At 43.9% G+C, this 20197-nt stretch overlaps 1 protein-coding gene across 2 annotated transcripts in view; it reads left to right on the top strand.

Annotated features, from left to right (window-relative positions):
• Window positions 1-20197, top strand: part of LOC124722875 (ankyrin-3-like) — an 898463-nt gene that overhangs the window by 15421 nt on the left and 862845 nt on the right. The window contains exon 1 of one of the 2 annotated variants that reach the window (XM_047248011.1): window positions 12355-12412. The exons of the other annotated variant lie outside the window; for it this stretch is intronic. The gene's annotated coding sequence lies outside the window, so the exon portion shown is untranslated. Of the gene's footprint in view, window positions 1-12354; window positions 12413-20197 lie in introns of those variants that run through there. 2 annotated transcript variants of the gene reach the window in all.

Raw genomic sequence — 20197 nt, 5'->3', positions numbered from 1 at the left:
CTTCCTTAGACGTGCTGAAATCTTACAGCTGTTTTAAACATATCTGTCCTTTTTTACACTACTGGCCACTAAAAATGCTACACCACGAAGATGACGTGCTACAGGGCAGTAGACCGGCGTTGCCTGGTGAAACGTTGATGTGACGCCTCGTGAAAGGAGGAGAACTGCGTACAATCACGTTTCCGACTTTGATAAAGGTCTTGTAGCCTATCGCGATTGCGGTTTATCCTATCGCGACACTGCTGCTCGCGTTGGTCGAGATCCAATGACTGTTGGCAGAATATGGAATCCGTGGGTTCAAGAGGGTAATACGGAACGCCGTGCTGGATCCCAACGGCCTCGTATCACTAGCACTCGAGATGACAGGCATCTTATCCGCATGGCTGTAACGGATCGTGCAGCCACGTCTCGATCCCTGAGTCAACAGATGGGGACGTTTGCAAGACAACAACCATCTGCACGAACAGTTCGACAAAGTTTGCAGCAGCATCGACTATCAGCTCGGAGACCATGGCTGCGGTTACCCTTGACGCTGCATCACAGACAGGAGCGCCTGCGATGGTGTACTCAACGACGAACCTGGATTCACGAATGGCAAAACGCAATTTTTTCGAATGAATCCAGGTTCTGTTTGCAGCATCGTGATGGTCCCATTCGTGTTTGGCGGCATCGCGGTGAACTCACATTGGAAGCGTATATTCGTCATCGCCATACTGGCGTATCACCCGGCGTGATGGTATGGGGTTCCATTGGTTACACATCTCGGTCACCTCTTGTTCGCATTGACGGCACTTTGAACAGCGGACGCTACATTTCAGATGTGTTACGACCCGTGGCTCTACCCTTCATTCGATCCCTGCGATCCCTATATTTCAGCAGGATAATGCACTACCGCATGTTGTAGGTCCTGTATGGGCCTTTCTGGATAGAGAAAATGTTCGACTGCTGCCCTGGCCAGCACATTCTCCTGACCTCTCACCAATTGAAAACGTCTGGTCAATGGTGGCCGAGCAACTGGCTCGTCACAATACGCCAGTCACTACTCTTGATGAACCGTGGTATCGTGTTGAGGCTGCACTGGCAGCTGTACCTGTACACGCCATCCGAGCTCTGTTTGACTCAATGCCAAGGCGTATCAAGGCCGTTATTACGGCCAGAAGTGGTTGTTCTGGGAACTGATTTCTCAGGACCTATGCACCCAAATTGCGTGAGAATGTAATTACACGTCAGTTCTAGTATAATATATTTTCCCAATGAATACCCGGTTATCTTATGCATTTCCTCTTGGTGTAACAATTTTAGTGGCCAGTATTGTACGTTCCTAGATGGATTGGAAAACGGTACTTATTTTAATTCTGCTACAGCACTGAATAATAAAATAAAGTTTTCATCATTCAGAATGTCGATTTGAACACCATAATGCATTAATAGGTGTGGTACTATTAAGGTCGTGCCTTAGGGGCACCCACAGTTTTAACGTGCAGTCCAACGACGGTGCAACTGCGAATTTTTTCACATTAACAAATCGTTGCTAGAGTGGATAAAATTGCGCCTCCTAGTAAGAACAACTAATATTGCAAAAAATAGTTTTTAGTCCGGCCTCACGATCTATTTTGAATCTTCACCACCTTGCTGAACCATACGTGCATGGTTCAGTATGCCGCAAATTACATATCACAAGCACTCTATGAAAAAGAATACTTATTGATCAGCTATCAAAATCATGTTAGTCTGCTAAGCACAGCGAACAAAAAATTAGTCACTCACGGGAGACATGATACACCGCGAGGAAGAGAGTCCACACCCTCCTTCAGATATGCCGTATGTAACTGAAGCAGGGTCACAAAATTGTGGGAATGTCGACTCCTACGTTCCATTCTCTCTCCCAAATTGTTCTAGACTTTTCTGTCGGGTTAAGATAGGGTGCTTCAGCGCGCCATTCTAGGTGCGATAGGTGACAAGAGTGTTCGTTAAACCGAGATCGTGTGCATTCGAGACTATTGTCATCTTAGAAGACGGAAGTGTCCACAGCATTCACGTCTCATTCGGCCGTCGGTGCACTTGGCCCCTTGCGTAATGTGAAAAAGAGGCAGAACTGCGATTCGTTAGGACCACACTACACACCCTCAGCCAGCTACTGTGTTGTTTTGCCCTTGGAAGACGTGCAGAAATCAGCAGTGGCAGCTTTCAATGTCGCAAACTAAGTTGACACTCGGCTCAGTGGCTGATGGAAGGGACAGTAAATGGAAAATGCATGTGCAGTCGCTCCTATCAGCCACAGCGCCGAGCGTCAACTTACTTGGCGCGGACGTACTCGCAGTTCGCTTCGCAGTGTTTGCTCGGAATGAGGATGAAATAGACCTGCATACTCTGACAGATTCCGCTTTTGTCGAATTTAACACCGGCTTTCATTGACAAGACGTTACAGTCCCTGTCGTTTAGGGCAAATTTTCGATCACTGTTCTTACGCATCGTTACACGTCTGCGATTAGTACGGTGTACGGTCCGCATTGATATACCTACAATTCGTGGAAACTCATTCATAGGCACACGTCCAAACACTACCTGCCATTCTGCCCCATTTTACTGCGCTGATTCCGTGCAAGGGATCGACAAGTACACACCACCTGACTGTCATTACTTACGTCAGCGGTGGAGAGGTCCATATGACCATCTGATAGCAATGTGACATCATCAACAGTGTGTTTCTTCTAAAGTTGTGATTAATATTTTGCTCGGTGAGCGTACCTACACTTGATGACATACAGTTCTGTGTGCTGTTTACACCATAACGGATTTAAGGCAATATCTTTGTTCCGTTCACTGGGAAGGTATGATATAAACATCGTGGTAGGCCCGTCTGCAGCAGTAGGTGCATCCGACGACCAGCAGTAACCCTTACAAGCCCCATTATAATCGTCATAATACTGTGGTTTGACAGTATTAAAAATGAAGTCAGCGATATTGATTACTAAAATTTAGACGAGAGGCTTGCGGAACTCTAATAAAATATAAGGAAGGCTAGATACTCTATTCGTTTGCATTTTTACGTTAAAGAGTACTTTTATGAGAAGATGTCAAGCTCCTACCGCAGGAACGAGGGCGCAGCTGTAAAGCTGAATACGTAGGCTATTCTTAACTTTCCTGATGAGCTGTCCATGGTGTGTATTAAGTGTAGATGCATAGAGAAGAAAACTCTGACGAGAGCAGCAAATTCGTTTACGTTGCTGGCGGCGGAAACCAGACATGCCGAAGAGGAAAATATGGAGCCGGAGTGTATTCCTCTTTATGACGACAATGGGTCCGGATCCTCGCTCCACGACACTGCGCAACGGCCTCATATTCCTCAGAAGCCTCGGAAACAGATTCCGATCATTTAAAATGATTGATTGCTACTTCTTCACACTTGTAAATCAGGTTTAGATTATGGAAATTCCTTGGTCTTAAAACTCGAGTGAGATAAATCTGGATTGATTGTGAAGGTGATTTATTTATTTCGACCATGAAAAGAAGGAATAAAATTGACACAACATCTCTGATGTCACGATTCTCGGTGCCACAAAGTGGGGCGTTATTCAGGACGTGGGTTGTAGTTGAAAAATGTCGAAATGTATGGTCATAAGAAGGATATATGTACGAAACCAATCTTTAAATTTTAAACATGGGACTAGCAGAGTGGTGGCCGTAGTAAGTATCTATTACAATATACAAACAAAAACTGCACTTTGAAAGTGGACATAGAAGAAACAGTGAGCTGAGGATGAAGGAAGACAAAGAAGTAACTATCTCTGTCTGCTCCCACTAAAACTGAAAACGGAATAGCAGCATAACTGTGTGCTTAAACTTCATGATTTATTTATTTCGTAGAAAGTATTCAGTTGTCGAAATCAACCACCCTTCCATATGAACATAATTCCAAGCGTTAATATCATAAAAATATTCCAATCAAATTTTCTTTTTAAGTGGCATCATGCGACAGCCAGAAATCTGATTCGAGTAGAGAAATAATTAAACATAGTGCACGCATTGGCCTTAAAATAGTTGCGAATGTACGTGGTGGTTATCATTAAACTTCCGCTATATGAACCAGTATAGACGGAAAACTATTTATCGTATGTGTACGCAACTTAAAAATATGTTCCGACTGTAAGCGGCGCGATTTGTGTTATTAATAGGGTTAGTATGATGACTTGCCGCTAGGCGCCGGCACTGCTTAATCAAAATAACAGTAAAAGTGCTGCTGGTTATCGCAAGAACTGACACACGAAAGGAACACCTTTCCGTAGCGAGGTTTCAGAACATGACTGGGAAGTTAGAAGTAAGTGGCGATTTGGGAATTGCTCCTGCTAGAGGCCGATGACCATTTGCGCCGCAAATTGTTGAAGAAGTTACTGTTGCCGTGGCAGAGAACCCTGTACCCATGTGCGGTGTTCAAGCTGTGCATTAGCTGTGTCACGATAGCTGAACATTCATGGTCCACTGTTCAAAAAGTACTGCGAACAATTGTGAAATGGTGTCTCTAGTGCGGTTCCAGGCTGCCGTGGATGCAAAAAATGGTTCAAATGGCTCTAAGCTATATTGGACTTAACATCTGAGGCCATCAGTCCCCTAGACTGGGAACTACTTAAACCTAGCTAACCTAAGGACATCACACACATCCATGTCAGAGGCAGGATTCGAACCTGCGACCGTAGCAGCAGCGCGGTTCCGGACGAAGCGCCTAGAACCGCTCGGCCGCAACGCCCGGCGCCGTGGATGCAGATGGTCGTCAAATTGAGCAACGTTTGTAACCTGAAAGGTAAACGTGGTATGCATTTAAGAAATGTTACCCTCTCGTGTGAAAATTAAAATATGTTTCTTTCAATGGTTTATTTCTCTTTCCCAAGTCCTTAAGAATACGTCTATAAAAGTTCACTGCCGTACGATCATTCTTTTTTCCGTGGGGGCCCTCTCAAGTAGGGAAAGTTTAATTATAATGATTTTGCATATTACTAAACCGTTATCATGCAACGTGTAACTCTGCACTAGTTACTGCGCAGGGCCAAAAAAATTTCAATTTTCAATATTTCGCGTAATTATTGAAGTCTCATTGAGAGCTATAATCTTATGTTAAAAGTTTAACACAGTAAGACAGTTATTACAGGCAGAAACTGTGTGTTTGTTTCGAGACAGTGTAAGTGGCGGCGCACAAATAAACGGATTTCATTCATCCAGTGTTTCGTAATGAGAGCATTTAGCGACTACCAACAAACTTCAAGTATAATTTCAAACCTTTCCTAAACTTTATCTCGCTTACGTGCGTAAAGGCAAATATTTAACACATTAACTCATTTGTAAAGTAACCAGACTTTTGAAGTGGTTTTGTTCTTCTTAGTTCAATTCTTTAAAGAATCTGGAGTTTACTGGTTAAAATGGCTCTGAGCACTATGCGACTTAACTTCTGAGGTCATCAGTCGCCTAGAACTTAGAATTAATTAAACCTAACTAACCTAAAGACACCACACACATCCATGCCCGAGGCAAGATTCGAACCTGCGACCGTAGCGGTCGCTCGGCTCCAGACTGTAGCGCCTAGAACCGCACGGCCACTCCGGCCGGCTTTACTGGTTAAAGAGAACCGCTTTGCTGCATGTCGATTGTCCTATACCTATGCACTGCCATTATTCCACAAACGGCTGCAGTTGCACACGTTCGCATTGTCTCAGATCGGGGACACTCCGTTTTTCTCGTTTAGAAACTCAATAGTTTCGGCCGTTATCCGTGCTTAGTTATTCCCATATACCCATGGTGCTGCTGGCAAACATTAATAGTGATGCTTACATTTCAAAAACAGCCGTTTCTCTTCCATTATTTGACGTGCTAGAACGTGCCAAAAGCCATTGTTGCTGAAGGCAAGTAATGAAACGGTGCCATACATCCAGGCGGAATATTTTTTGCATGGTTTGGATCCTTTAATAAAATCCAACCTTTGATTTTTCAAAATAGTATCGCACCCTGGCACAAGTCTAAAATTGCTCGCGTTCGATTTTACGAATATTTAAACAGTTTCAATAAATGTTGGATCATTTAGGCAGTCAGGTATAATCTAAATCGAATACCTTTGAGATATGATCGAACTAGTGCTCAAAATATCCAGCTGGGAGAACCGTGCAACTATGGGCCGCATTCGTTGTGGGTGGGGGAGACATGAAAATAACTGCTGAAATACCGTTTTGTCCACGAGGGCTATTCGGAAAGTAAGGTCCGATAGGTCGCGAAATGGAAACGACAGTGAAAATCCCATGAAGCTTTGCACAGATGTGTTGGGCAGTATTTCTAGAATTCCTGTCGATTGCGTCACGGCGCTCCTTTCAGTTCTGAGCACACAGTGAGCAGGTAAAGATACCTTCAACAGTGGTATCTTCTGCCAAGTATGGGTCCCCTCTGCGAGGTTTCGCCTGATTTCATGCAAACCCACATAACATGCCTGTCATGCATATCCTTCTTCCTGACAATTCTCAGGCGCACACTGTAAGGGCAATGAGGAAGACGTTAAAGTAACCTCTGGCGTGCCACAGGGGAGTGTTATTGGGCCATTGCTTTTCACAGTATATATAAATGACCTAGTAGATAGTGTCGGAAGTTCCATGCGGCTTTTCGCGGATGATGCTGTAGTATACAGAGAAGTTGCAGCATTAGAAAATTGCAGCGAAATGCAGGATAGGCACTTGGTGCAGGTAGTGGCAACTGACCCTTAACATAGACAAATGTAATGTATTGCGAATACATAGAAACAAGGATCCCTTCTTGTGTGATTATATGATAGCGGAACAAGCACTGGTAGCAGTTAGTTCTGTAAAATATCTGGGAGTATGCGTACGGAACGATTTGAATGATCATATAAAATTAATTATTGGTAAGGCGGGTGCCAGGTTGAGATTCACTGGGAGAGTCCTTCGAAAATGTAGTCCATCAACAAAGGAGGTGGCTTACAAAACACTCGTTCGACTTATACTTGAGTATTACTCATCAGTGTGGGATCCGTACCAGGTCGGGTTGACAGAGGAGATAGAGAAGATCCAAAGAAGAGCGGCACGTTTCGTCACAGGGTTATTTGGTAAGAGTGATAGTGTTACGGAGATGTTTAGGAAACTCAAGTGGCAGACTCTGCAAGAGAGGCGCTCTGCATCGCGGTGTAGCTTGCTATCCAGGTTTCGGGAGGGTGCGTTTCTGGATGAGGCATCGAATATATTGCTTGCCCCTACTTATACCTCCAGAGGAGATCACGAATGTAAAATTAGAGAGATTCGAGCGCGCACGGAGTCTTTCCGGCAGTCGTTCTTCCCACAAACCATACGCGACTGGAATAGGAAAGGGAAATAATACAGTGGCACTAAAGTTTCCTCCGCCACACACCGTTGGGTGGCTTGTGGAGTATAAATGTAGATGTACATGTAGAAGCCCCTGCAGCGTTTCCGATATGGAGCGTTTGCTCACCCTCCATACAGCCTGGGCTTGGCTTTCTCTGATGTTCATCTCTGCTCACATGAGAGACTACTATGGAGACAACATTTTGGCACAGACAACGAACTGCAGATCAATTTAGCGAAGTGGTGGAAAGCACAGGCGGCTGTCTTCTATGAAGAGGGTATTGGAAAGTTGGTACAACGCTACGATAAATATTTAAGACGGAGAGGTAGCCGGAACATGTAACAAACTGCTGCAAAAGAAACATTTTTGATTTTCACTGTGGCTTCGTGAGAAACATGTTGCTCCAGACAGCTCTGGGGAGTGAAGGACTATCGCTACGTAGGCCTACATCGAGGACGATACATCTGACCCTCGAGTTACGTCACGGCCAGCGCTCGGCATATTATAGTACCGGGTTCCACTGACCAGCGGATCGGGTGGCGCCCTGTGAAAGACGATCCATCACTTCCCACGCAAAGCTGATCCGCACAGGGAGGTGCAATATCTGTGCTCCGTTCTCAGAATGGTCATCTTAGTCGAGTCACTTGTACTATCGCGCAGTAAACCACGCAAGTTCTGGGGCCTACGGTGTTCGACTAATGCTGAACAGCAGTTATATAAAATTTAATTTGTAGAGACACCGAAGATAAATACTCATTTCCTCTCTCGCATAAGATACCTTCAGCATAATACGTGGTGGCATACATAAATAGTCTCAACAGTGTTACTAGGTAAGTAGAAGGCACTAGGTGACCATGAATATCCGTACGCTCCGGAAACGTTTCATAGAAGTCTGGTCGTGACTATCACCTGTGTGAGAATGAGATTTTCACTCTGCAGCGGAGTGTGCGCTGATATGAAAATTCCTGGTAGATTGAAACTGTGTGGCGGAACGAGGCACGAACTCGGGACCGTTGCCTTTCGCGGGCAAGTGCTCTACCAACTGAGCTACCCAAGCACGACTCACGCTCCGTCCTCAGAGCTTTACTTCTGCCAGTACCTTCGAAACTTCAGGTACTGCTTGGGTAGCTCAGTTGGTAGAGCACTTGCACGCGAAAGGCAAAGGTCCCGAGTTCGAGTGTCGGTCAGGCATAGAGTTTTAATCTGCCAGGAAGTTTGATCGCTTGTGTGGTTTACCTGGGATCAGACTGCAAGTTATTCATGGAAACCTGGAAAGAGGACAGCTATCGGCTTGGATCATTGTGAACTGATAGAAAGTAGACATTCCAAATCTTTCCGTAAATGTTCACTTTTGAGTATTGTTCGTGAGTCTAAACCCCTTAGTATCTTGGATTAACGAAAGAAATAGAGATAATGCAAAGAAGAGCGGCACGTGTTTCCTTAGCCAGCCCGTGAGAACCGCAACAGGAAAGTTGTGTGCAACTTAAAGGCTTTCGAGAGCGTACGATCCAAAAGGAAGAAACAAATTTACTTCCGTCTTTATGCATTCTATGCAATGAACATAAATATGACTCTCTAGAAATTAATGCTTACACGGAGACTTCTCGAGTGCCGTTATTGCCGCAAACCGTCCACTTATGGACTAGAAAAGTTTTAAAATGCTGTTGGCCAACTCATCAACAAAAGCAAAACGAGGATAATGGAATGTAGTCGAATTAAATCGGGTGATGATGAGGGAATTAGATTAGGAAATGAGACGCTTAAAGTAGTAAATGAGTTTTGCTATTTGGGGAGAAAAATAACTCATGATGGTCGAAGTACAGAGAGTATAAAATGTAGATTAGCAATGTAAAGGAAAGCGTTTCTGAAGAAGAGAAATTTGTTAACATCGAGTATAAATTTAAGTGTCAGGAAGTCGTTTCTGAAAGTATTCGTATGGAGTGTAGCCATGTATGGAAGTTAAACGTGGACGATAAATAGCTTGGACAAGAAGAGGATAGAAGCTTTCGAAATGTGGTGCTACAGAAGAATGCTGAAGAGTATGTGGATAGATCACATAACTAATGAGGAGGTATTGAATAGAGTTGGGGAGAAGAGGAGTTTGTGGCACTACTTGACTATAAGAAGGGACCGGTTGGTAGGGCAAATTCTGAGGCATCAAGAGATCAGTTTAGTATTGGAGGGCAGCGTGGAGGGTAAAAATCGTAGACGGAGACCAAGAGATGAATACGCTAAACAGATTCAGAAGGATGTAGGTTGCAGTAGGTACTGGGAGATGAAGAAGCTCGCACAGGATAGAGTAGAATGGAGAGCTGCATCAAACCAGTCTCTGGACTGAAGACCAAAACAACAACAATTGGTCAACTACGTCCCCTTCACCACAGACGAGGTGGTGGACTGCTGAGAGCAAGTGTAAAAGCAGTTGTAAATTCTAAGGGGTCTAAGTGGTAAGTTTCTTTCTTACACCTCTGTTGTACGAGTATCTGCTCTGTGATGGTGATTCACAAAATGCTGGTTTCCGAAGTGTTACTGAGCAGTCGTAAGACGGATAACCGCCGATTCCAATCACCGTTTGCCGCTCCAGATCTGGGTTTATTGTGATTTGCCTAACTCGGTTAAGACAACCGAATGTCCTATGAAAAAACACGCTCATGCCCTTCCCTAGCCCCAGCTTGTGCTGTGTCCGAATGACCTCGTCAGCTACAAGGTGTTAAAGTCTAATGTTCCTTCCGAACTGCTCTACGATGGTTAGAGCAACTACATGTGTGCACTATCCTTGTAAAGCTGTTCCACGACGCCGACGCCACAAAACATGGAAGTAATATTAGGGTTCAAAACTCGCACACAGACCTTTCGTCACTGATTCTAGTCTCTGTGAAACTTGTGCACGCTGTGTCGTGATTCGTTACAGCAGGAAGCGTCTCATCACACTTCACAGACCTGTGCTAAGGCTACATGTGCTATGTAATGGTTTTAGCTTATTCCATTTGTGTAGCTTCTTGCATACAGGAACTAAGTGTGCCGGCCGAAGTGGCCGTGCGGTTACAGGCGCTGCAGTCTGGAACCGCAAGACCGCTACGGTCGCAGGTTCGAATCCTGCCTCGGGCATGGATGTGTGTGATGTCCTTAGGTTAGTTAGGTTTAATTAGCTCTAAGTTCTAGGGGACTAATGACCTCAGAAGTTGAGTCCCATAGTGATCAGAGCCATTTGAACCATTTTGAACTAAGTGTGTTCCCAGCACCGAACAATTATGGCGCTGAAACATGTACTTGTACAATTTTTAGTTTATTGACTAGTTTACTGATAATGAGACGGTATACACTACTGTCCATTAAAATTGCTACACCAAGAAGAAATGGAGATGATAAACGGGTATTCATTCGACAAATATATTACACTACAACTGACATGTGATTACATTTTCACGCAATTTGGGTGCATAGATCATGAGAAATCAGTACCCAGAATAATCACCTCTGGCCGTAATAACGGCCTTGATACGCCTGGGCATTGAGTCAAACAGAGCTTGGATGGCGTGTACAGGCTGCCCATGCAGCTTCAACACGATACCACAGTTCATCAGGGGTAGTGGCGTATTGTGATGAGCCAGTTGCTCGGCCACCATTGACCAGACGTTTTCAGTTGGTGACAGATCTGGAGAATGTGCTGGCCAGGGCAGCAGTCGAACATTTTCTGTATCCAGAAAGGCCCGTACAGGACCTGCAACATGCGGTCGTGCATTATTCTGCTGAAATGTAGGGTTTCGCAGGGATCGAATGAAGGGTAGAGCCGCGGGTTGTAACACATCTGAAATGTGAAGTCCAATGTTCAAAGTGCCGTCAATGCGAACAAGAGGTGACCGAGACGTGTAACCAATGGCAGCCCATACCATCAAGCCGGGTGATACGCCAGTATGGCGATGACGAATACACGCTTCCAATGTGCGTTCACCGCGATGTCGCCAAACACGGATGCGACCATCATGATGCTGTAAACAGAACCTGGATTCATCCGAAAAATTGACGTTTTGCCATTCGTGTACCCAGATTCGTCGTTGAGTACACCATCGCAGGCGCTCCTGTCTGTGACGTAGCGTCAAGGGTAACCGCAGCCATGGTCTCCGAGCTGATAGTCCATGCTGCTGCAAACGTCGTCGAACTGTTCGTGCAGATGGTTGTTGTCTTGCAAACGTCCCCATCTGTTGACTCAGGGATCGAGACGTGGCTGCACGATCCGTTACAGCCATGCGGATAAGATGCCTGTCATCTCGACTGCTAATGATAGGAGGCCGTTGGCATCCAGCACGGCGTTCCGTATTACCCATCTGAACCCACCGATTCCATTTTCTGCTAACAGTCATTGGATCGCGACCAACGCGAGCAGCAATGTCGCGATACGATAAACCGCAATCGCGATAGGCTGCAACCGGACTTTTATCAAAGTAGGAAACGTGATGGTACGCATTTCTCCTCCTTACACGAGGCATCCCAACAATGTTTCACCTGGCAACGCCGGTCAACTGCTGTTTGTGTATCGGTTGGAAACTTTCCTCACGTGAGCTCGTTGTAGGTGTCGCCACCGGCGCCAACCTTGTGTCAATGCTCTGAAAAGCTAATCATTTGCATATCACAGCATCTTCTTCTGTCGGTTAAATTTCGCGTCTGTAGCACGTCATCTTCGTGGTGTAGCAATTTTAATGGCTAGTAGTGTATATCGATACTCAGACCCTGGAAATACACGAGTTCGAACGGATTAGTTGAGAGAAAGTGTATTAGCAACAGACACCCACCTCCTCGTGCTAGTACGCATTGTAATTGCGGAACTGCGGTCATGCGGCTTCCGCAATAAACGAATTAATTGCAAACTTTTGTAAGGTCGCTGGTGATGAGGGAGCGAGGCGCGAGTTCTGGCCGCCCCATTTGTTCAATCAGCCAGTGGCTAAAATTGTCCGCTGGCCCAGAGTCGGGCGTTTTAATTTTAGCGGCGTGGCGGCGTGTTGCCGTGTGTGTACTGTGTCCAGTCTCCGCCGTGCCAGCTCACAGCCCGCGACAGTCACTCCCGGTACGAGAACTTGTGTTGCATGCTATGCCTCACCCCACGTGCACGCACGCGATATGACGACGACCGCTGCTGATACGTGCTTACAGTGCCGAGTGGTATCGCGCGATTCCCGATGACATTTCGGAGTCGGTTAGCTAACGGTGTCCCTCGCATTCAACCGACAGACCTGAGCTCTTCCCATAGCTTTCGATTTTTCTTCTGTGTTCCAAGAAACTTCTGCCGATCAATTGGTTCTTTCGAAAGCCTTACGTAGCACTATTTACACTACGTTGAAAACTCTTGACTTCGGAAATTAATGTGTAATAAAACAAAATTTGCTGTTCCGCTGATGCATGCGTCGTCACATGTAAAGAAAAAGGATAGGCATATTCAAATTTTAAGGAGTAAATTAAAGAATTATTTATTGGTTATGAGTCAATAAACAAGTTAATGAATAAGTGTTACTTATGCTGTTGTAGTTAGCAGGCGGCTCCGGCATTATTTCTGACCAGCTGCGACAGTTGAATACCGTAGCAGTTATTCCTCTACGGGTGTGCAAGTGTAAATAAGTATTATATGTTTGTTTGCATGGCTATCTTCCACAGTAGCTGCTAAAATCAGTTATTATCGATTTCTTCGTGTTCAGCTTCCTGCAGTTAATTCGAGAGAATTTTACGCCGGAATTGTTTCGCTTTTATTTACAAAGCATCTTCTGTGGTCATTCTGCAAACTGGATACATATGTTTGTACATTTTTGGTTGTTTTAGATTAGAAACAGCATTTTGTTTATAAAGTTGGTGTGCGATTTGCTTACGGTATTTCTGCCTCTTGTTTACATATTCACCAAACCATTGCTTCATCTCTCGTTGTTATCAGAGTCTGATGTCGAAAGAAACTTCGTTACACATATACACTTGGCAATCATCGCCTTTTTGCACTGCTTCTTACGCGAGTTTGCGTTATTTACACTTCACCTCACTTTCGGAAATAGAACACACACGTAACTTCAATTCTATTTCCAAAAGTGAACTGAAGTGTAAGAAAAAATACAGAAAGGCGAAAACGGACAAGTGTGTATGTGTAACAAAGTTTCTTTCGACATCAAACTCTGACAACAAAGAGAGGAGAAGCAATAGTTTGGAGAAAATGTAAACAAGAGGCAGAAAAACCGTAAGTAAACTGCACACGAACTTCGTAAACAAAATGCTGTTTTTAATCTAAAACAACCAAAAATGCACAAACATATGTATAAAATTTGCAGAATGACCACAGAAGATCCTTAGCAAATAAAAGCGAAACGTGTCTGGTGTAAAATTCTGTTTGATAAATTTCAGTAAGCTTAAGACGGAGAAACCAATAATAATTTAGGCAACTAAGTATTTTTTACAGTTAATATTCTTTCGAAGACATGATTTGTGATGCATTTTAGACGAAACGCACGATCTGAAAGCAAGTCATAGATAGAGTTTTACTGAATCTATTTAATTTTAACTAAAAGACATGAGATATAATTCCATGACAGTGCGTAGAGTGTAGAAGCCCCTAAGGGGAGACTTTTGCTTGGCTTGTTTATTACATGCTGCATTCTCCGATCTTATCTCTCTTCCCGCCCATAGTGCATCATTATGATAGAGTTTCTTCAGTTGTGATGTAGGACAGACGTTTAATGCTCCATTAATAACATAATCAGCCCAGATGAAAGACTATTAATTTCGTGTGACATGTTTGGTATCGGATTTAGCGTGTTGTTTATTAGACAGCCCTTCCACTACTATTGTGGTACGTGAAAGAACACCTACGTAATCTAAAATCGAATTCTGGTCGAGTTTGTAAAAGAATATAATCTCAGAACCTTAGCACTCCTTCGTTTCGCTCTTTCTCAACTGACGGAAGCAACAATAGCATAATGCAGTGTAGTGAACATATATATACGAACATAACGTTAAGTGTTTAATGTGATATACAATAAAATACTGTCGCAGTTGGCGCCCTGTGCAGATTCTCGTAGGGATGCAGGTGTTGATTTTTGATAATGCAAACGCTGGATTTGTTTTTGAGTGAGCCGGACGGAGTGGCCGAGTGGTTCTAGGCGCTACAGTCTGGAACCGCGAGACCGTTGCGGTCGCAGGTTCGAATCCTGCTTCGGGCATGGATGTGTGTGATGTTCTTAGGTTAGTTAGATTTAAGTTGTTCTAAATTCTAGGGGACTGATGACCTCAGAAGTTAAGTCCCATAGTGCTCAAAGCCATTTGAATAATTTTTTGTTTTTGAGTGGCATTGTTCAAAATGTGAGTGAAATCTTATGGGACTTAACTGCTAAGGTCATCAGTCCCTAAGCTTACACACTACTTAACCTAAATTATCCTAAGGACAAACACACACACCCATGCCCGAGGGAGGACTCGAACCTCCGCCGGGACCAGCCGCACAGTCCATGACAGCAGCGCCTCAGACCGCTCGGCTAATCCCGCGTGGCTTGAGTGACATTCTTGCCCGCTTCCCTTAGTGTACCTTTTCGACGTCTCTTAAGGTGAATTGCAGGTTGTTTCTTCAGTCACCAACAGTATATAATTTTTTCCAACGTTTCTAAAATTCCAATGACTTACTTTTCAAAGGGACGCTTGTGTATTATCATTTCGAAGTACGATAACACGCTCAACGAAAAAATTAGGGTGAAAAATTTGGGTAATCACAAATTTTTGTGCAGTGGTAGGGAGAAGTGTCACGAACACATACTAAAACTCTTGATTGGTGGGGTGGAAGCTTGGTGGGCGGGGAGTGGGCGAGGGGTAGGGGGGTGTTGGTAAATATCTGAACATCGTCCTACAATGCTAGAAGGAAACCTATGCATTCTCATCCAGTATGGCAGCTGCAGCCCTCTTCTGGGAGCTTTTCAGTTTACAGACTGCCTGTGCATCTCCAGTGTTTCCTGTCCAGTTCTCTCACGTGAGCAGACAAAATAATTTCACTGAGCTCCTATTTACATAGTAGAGGTTATCTCCAGTTTATTGAGTGAGTATTTATTTGCTACTGTTAAATTAGCTATTACATAAAAAAGCTCAACAGCTCGAGCTGTCAACTGTCTACCACACTGTACAGCCTGCCCCAAGTGCAGCATGCTGTCGGTATATATTAGAGAAAGTGGATTTCATTCTCTCAGTGGCTGAAATACTTTTCGCACCTTGAGGGTACCATATGCGCCACCCCACCCTCAGCTCTACCAACATCTGAAGAGGCCCAGAAGCTTAAGTTGGTTCCCTCTGTAACAGAAGTAATAACACAATTTTAAAAAAATGGTTCAAATGATTCTGAGCACTATGGGACTTAACTGCTGCGGTCATTAGTCCCCTAGAACTTAGAACTACTTAAACCTAAGTAACCTAAGGACATCACACACAGCCATCCCCGAGGCAGGATTCGAACCCGCGACCGTATCAGTCGCGCGGTTCCGGACTGAAGCGCCTAGAACCGTTCGGCCACCGCGGCTGGCACAATTCATGGTGAGTGAAGTGCAGCAACGTTCTGGTCATTCGTTAATTCACCGCCAAGTGACTACAACACAGTTACACAGCTTTACAATATGCTGTCAACAACAGACAGTAGCAAGAGCGCACTTTCACCAATTCAGTTCAAATGGGTCGAAGGACTATGAGACTTAACATCTGAGGTCGTCAGTCCCCGAGACTTAGAACTACTTAAACCTAACTAACCTAAGGACATCACACACATCCATTCTCGAGGCAGGATTCGAACCTGCGACCGTAGCAGTAGCGCGGTTCCGGACGGAAGCGCCTAGAACCGCTCGGCCACCGCGGCCGGCACCAATTCAGTTTCTTGCCCAGCAGCACTACACTGGTCACCGACAACATCACATTTAGAAATTGAGCACATCTCAGCCACTGTTTATGTGAACGTAAATGCTCACTGAACAACTAAAATTAAGTACTAACTGAAAATAATTTCACTATACCGGACGTCTTCCCTATGGGCCGTTGGGCGCATTTTCTTTGGTGTTCCAGCAGATACTTCCAATTTAGTTTTTTCAGTGTGTAGCTCGAGTTAGCCCAGACAAATCCTGCTCATTACGTTTTTCATAGGACGCTCATCTTCGACGGAAACCTTCGGTTGTTTCCCATTACAAACAAAATAAGTTTTGAAACTTCCTGGCAGATAAAACTGTGTGCCGGACCGAGACTCGAACTCGGGACCTTTGCCTTTCGCGGGCAAGTGCTCTACCATAGATACACCAACGAATGCTATTCCTTTGTCTGCCTCCCTTGTTTTTCTTCGTAGACCGAACCAGCCTAACTAACCATCACATAAAGAGCGAGCGAGACAAAGTGGAATATGTCGAATCAAACGATACCAACCCCCCCCCCTTCCCCCCCCCCCCCCCGTCCCGCCATGATAGCGCCGACACACAAGTTAGTTAGGAAGATGACAGAGCAGTTTAGTAGATTGAACACTTAGCTGCTATCATAACTGCCAAATTAGAGAGTTTTTTTTTAGTTTAAACACGTTTAAGGTTGATCTAAGAAAATAACGGTAATTGATTATTAATAAACGACTAAGAATATCGAATTGACTCTGTTTCTATTTAAAATAGATATTCCAGCTTCTGGGACAAAATGTGCGCCCAAGTACAACGCCGAGACCGGCTTTTCTGTTTTTGGACCTGGCAACAATATGTATGTGAGAATGTTTCTTGATAGACGATCTTGGTAATAAAGATATCGTTTGGTTTCTCCAGACTGGCAATTTTACCACATATCAAATGTATGCAGTAAGCTGGCTAGATGTGCTGTGGTGTCTTTATTTGCTTGCAATAGACATCTTGATAGAACATCTTATCGAAAATTGCAAGGGATACTGATTGTCAGACTATTTATTTTTCTTTTGTGGTCACTTCTTGTTTGAATCTTATTGGCTGATGTTTATGCTATCTGAAATCAGTATTCAGGTACATTTGAAACAACGACAATGACAACAAAGAAAATTAATTGATATAGAATTTAGACCGAATAACATTTTTCGACATAAGGTCCTTACTTAAAAGCAAAGTAAATACCCTCTCGCTAACTGGTTTTCAGCAACACTCTACCGATTTCGGCTTAAATTAAGTCACTACTTGTAACTGGATGGTCTCTCAAGTTTTTCAGGCTGATATTGAGCAACAGGATTTGAGCATCTGAATGTTTTTCACTGAAGACACTTCCTAATCTCTGTATACATAATCAATTTCCGAAGTAATGCGTGTTTGCAAAAGGTGGAGGTCATTACATACTTTCGGAGACCAGCAGGAAAAACCATTTAGTAATAAAGAACTGTGGGTAGAAGACTGTTATCAGCTGGCTTTGAGTGGAGGAGTAGATTGCAAATCAAGCCACGCAGCTATAAGAAACTGGCCTCAACATCATGACAAACTGCATTCAGCTTCTGTTCCCCATTGCTTCCCTCAAACAACGTAGGAATTGACAAAATGGTTCCTTGAACAAAACTGCGATAGTTTCATTCTTCTTCCATTGTTTGACCAGCAATAAGAAAAGATGCCATTACACTGATTCTGAAGCATGTGTACTGTGTGTATAGAGACGATAAAACATTATTAGAAAACTTAGTGTAACCATTTGTAGCGTGGAAATATTTGTTTGCAGCATATCTCAACGGTGGTTTCGTGTGTTGGCAAGCAACCCGTTTCACACGCATTGAAAGAGTAGCTATTTCAAACATGGGTTATCTGAAATCTAACATACAAAATAATAGCTTAAAACTGCAGTTAACGTAACGTGCTAGTTCACTGTATTCGACGATATAATGGCAGTTATTGCTGAAGAGTATTACTATCGAGGTGCGCTGTAATGAATAACATATAGGTATGCGTTACGCAAGTCTTCATTCCGATATATTTTACACTTGTAAAGTGAAAACAGTGGAGGTTGTGGTATCCACATCTCCATTGACTGATAATTTCAAGCGTCGTTGCCCCCTGAAATACCCACTGGTGCCACTCGCAAACATAAAACATTATGCAGTTAGTACACAATATTCACCGCAACTATACACTTTTTTTGAGGACTTACTACAAATGGCTCTGAGCACTATGGGACTCAACTTCTGAGGTCATTAGTCCCTTAGAACTTAGAACTAGTTAAACCTAACTAACCTAAGGACATCACACACATCCATGCCCGAGGCAGGATTCGAACCTGCGACCGTAGCGGTCTCGCGGTTCCCGACTGCAGCGCCTAGAACCGCACGGCCACTTCGGCCGGCGGTCTTATTGCATTTAACGCTTCTACTTCCTGTGTTGTTTCCACGGATTTATTTCAGACGAAATATTTGTGTTACACTGTTTCCACGCGAGAACTTATTGAATTATCTCCAGAACTGCAATGAAATTAGAATGCATTGCCGTACAGCAATAAGCCATTTTCGAAAGTCTGGTGTTTCTTAAGTTGATAGTTGACCGGAGCTGGCGGTCTAGATCAACGCATCCGGGTTCGATTACCGTCCGGATCGGAGATTTTCTTCATTCGAAGACTGGGTTTTTGTATTGTTGTAATCATTTCATCTCATCTTAATTGACGCGTAAGTAGCCGAAGTTGCGACAAATAGTAAGACTTGCAGCAAACAAGGACAATAATGTCATACGATTACTTCCTTTTCGTTATTTGATAATTTACGTGAATGTTATTTGACCACCATTCATAGACACGTCATCGACCATGCGACTCAAGCTGATTGTCAGTTGTGCTTTATAGAAGCCTTCTGAAGGGTGTGATAAGAATTAATGTTAGGAGGATCAGCGGATCACCCAAGAAGACCGCATTCAAGAACACTAGTCCGACCATTTCAAGTGTACTGCTCCAATAGTTCGGATCCTTATCAATTACGCCTAACAGCGGACAGCGAAAGAATTCAGATAATATCGTGTGAGGCCGGTGTGGCCCATACTTCTACAGGACAACTTGACATGTGTCGTTGTTCTCTCTAAACCCCACTGAACAAAGTTACGGAACCAGTATTCTAGTTAAACTGTACGAAACCTCAACTGCCTCCGTCGCATATCCCGCGTAGGCATCACGAGAACAAGATAAGAGAGATCACGTGGCATACAGTCAGGAGATTCGAATGGATAATGGAGTCTATCTGCAGATGTAGACTGCCACTCTGCTCAGTAACAAGCAATGTAATCGGCGCGCCCTGATGGACACAGCTTGACAATACGGCAGCCGCTCACAACTCATGCTGCTGGATGCGAAGCACGTGGAAGATCTGCCGTCATAATCACGTGCGACGCCAAAACATTCCTTCCAAATATAGTCAGAAAACAGATGTCTCCAACCCTCAAGTCTGATACACGTTCATTCTACGGTTTGCTCTTCGCAATATATTAAAATGAAGCTTTAGAGGATAGTCGTTAGCTTCGTATGATCACGTAAGAGAACAAGTAAAACTCCTCGTTCATAGTGTCTTCAGGTTTCGACAATAAGCTGCTTACGATGTTTAGTAGATTACTCTTCGCCGTAATAGCTTTGAGCAGAATGTAACTGGAAATGCTTTTCGGGGAATGTTTCATGCATATTAAGACCACCTGTTATCAACTCCGGTTATTTATTTAGTCTAGGGTACATGTTGCGACAGAAAGTTAATTCGAGATGAGGATGTGACTTTAGCTAAAGGACGCTTTGGAAACTTTCAGTTTAATTAATTTCAGGGTAGCAAGAGCATGGAGCGGCAACATACTTAAGCGTTTTAAGTTTCTACAAATTCAAGGACGTCCTTACTAAGAATAAATTTTTAAAA

Source organism: Schistocerca piceifrons, chromosome X (genome assembly GCF_021461385.2).
Source record: "Schistocerca piceifrons isolate TAMUIC-IGC-003096 chromosome X, iqSchPice1.1, whole genome shotgun sequence".
Classification (NCBI taxonomy): Eukaryota; Metazoa; Arthropoda; class Insecta; order Orthoptera; family Acrididae; genus Schistocerca; species Schistocerca piceifrons.
Note: the sequence above shows the minus strand (reverse complement) of the source record. Positions and strands in the feature narration are given on the sequence as shown.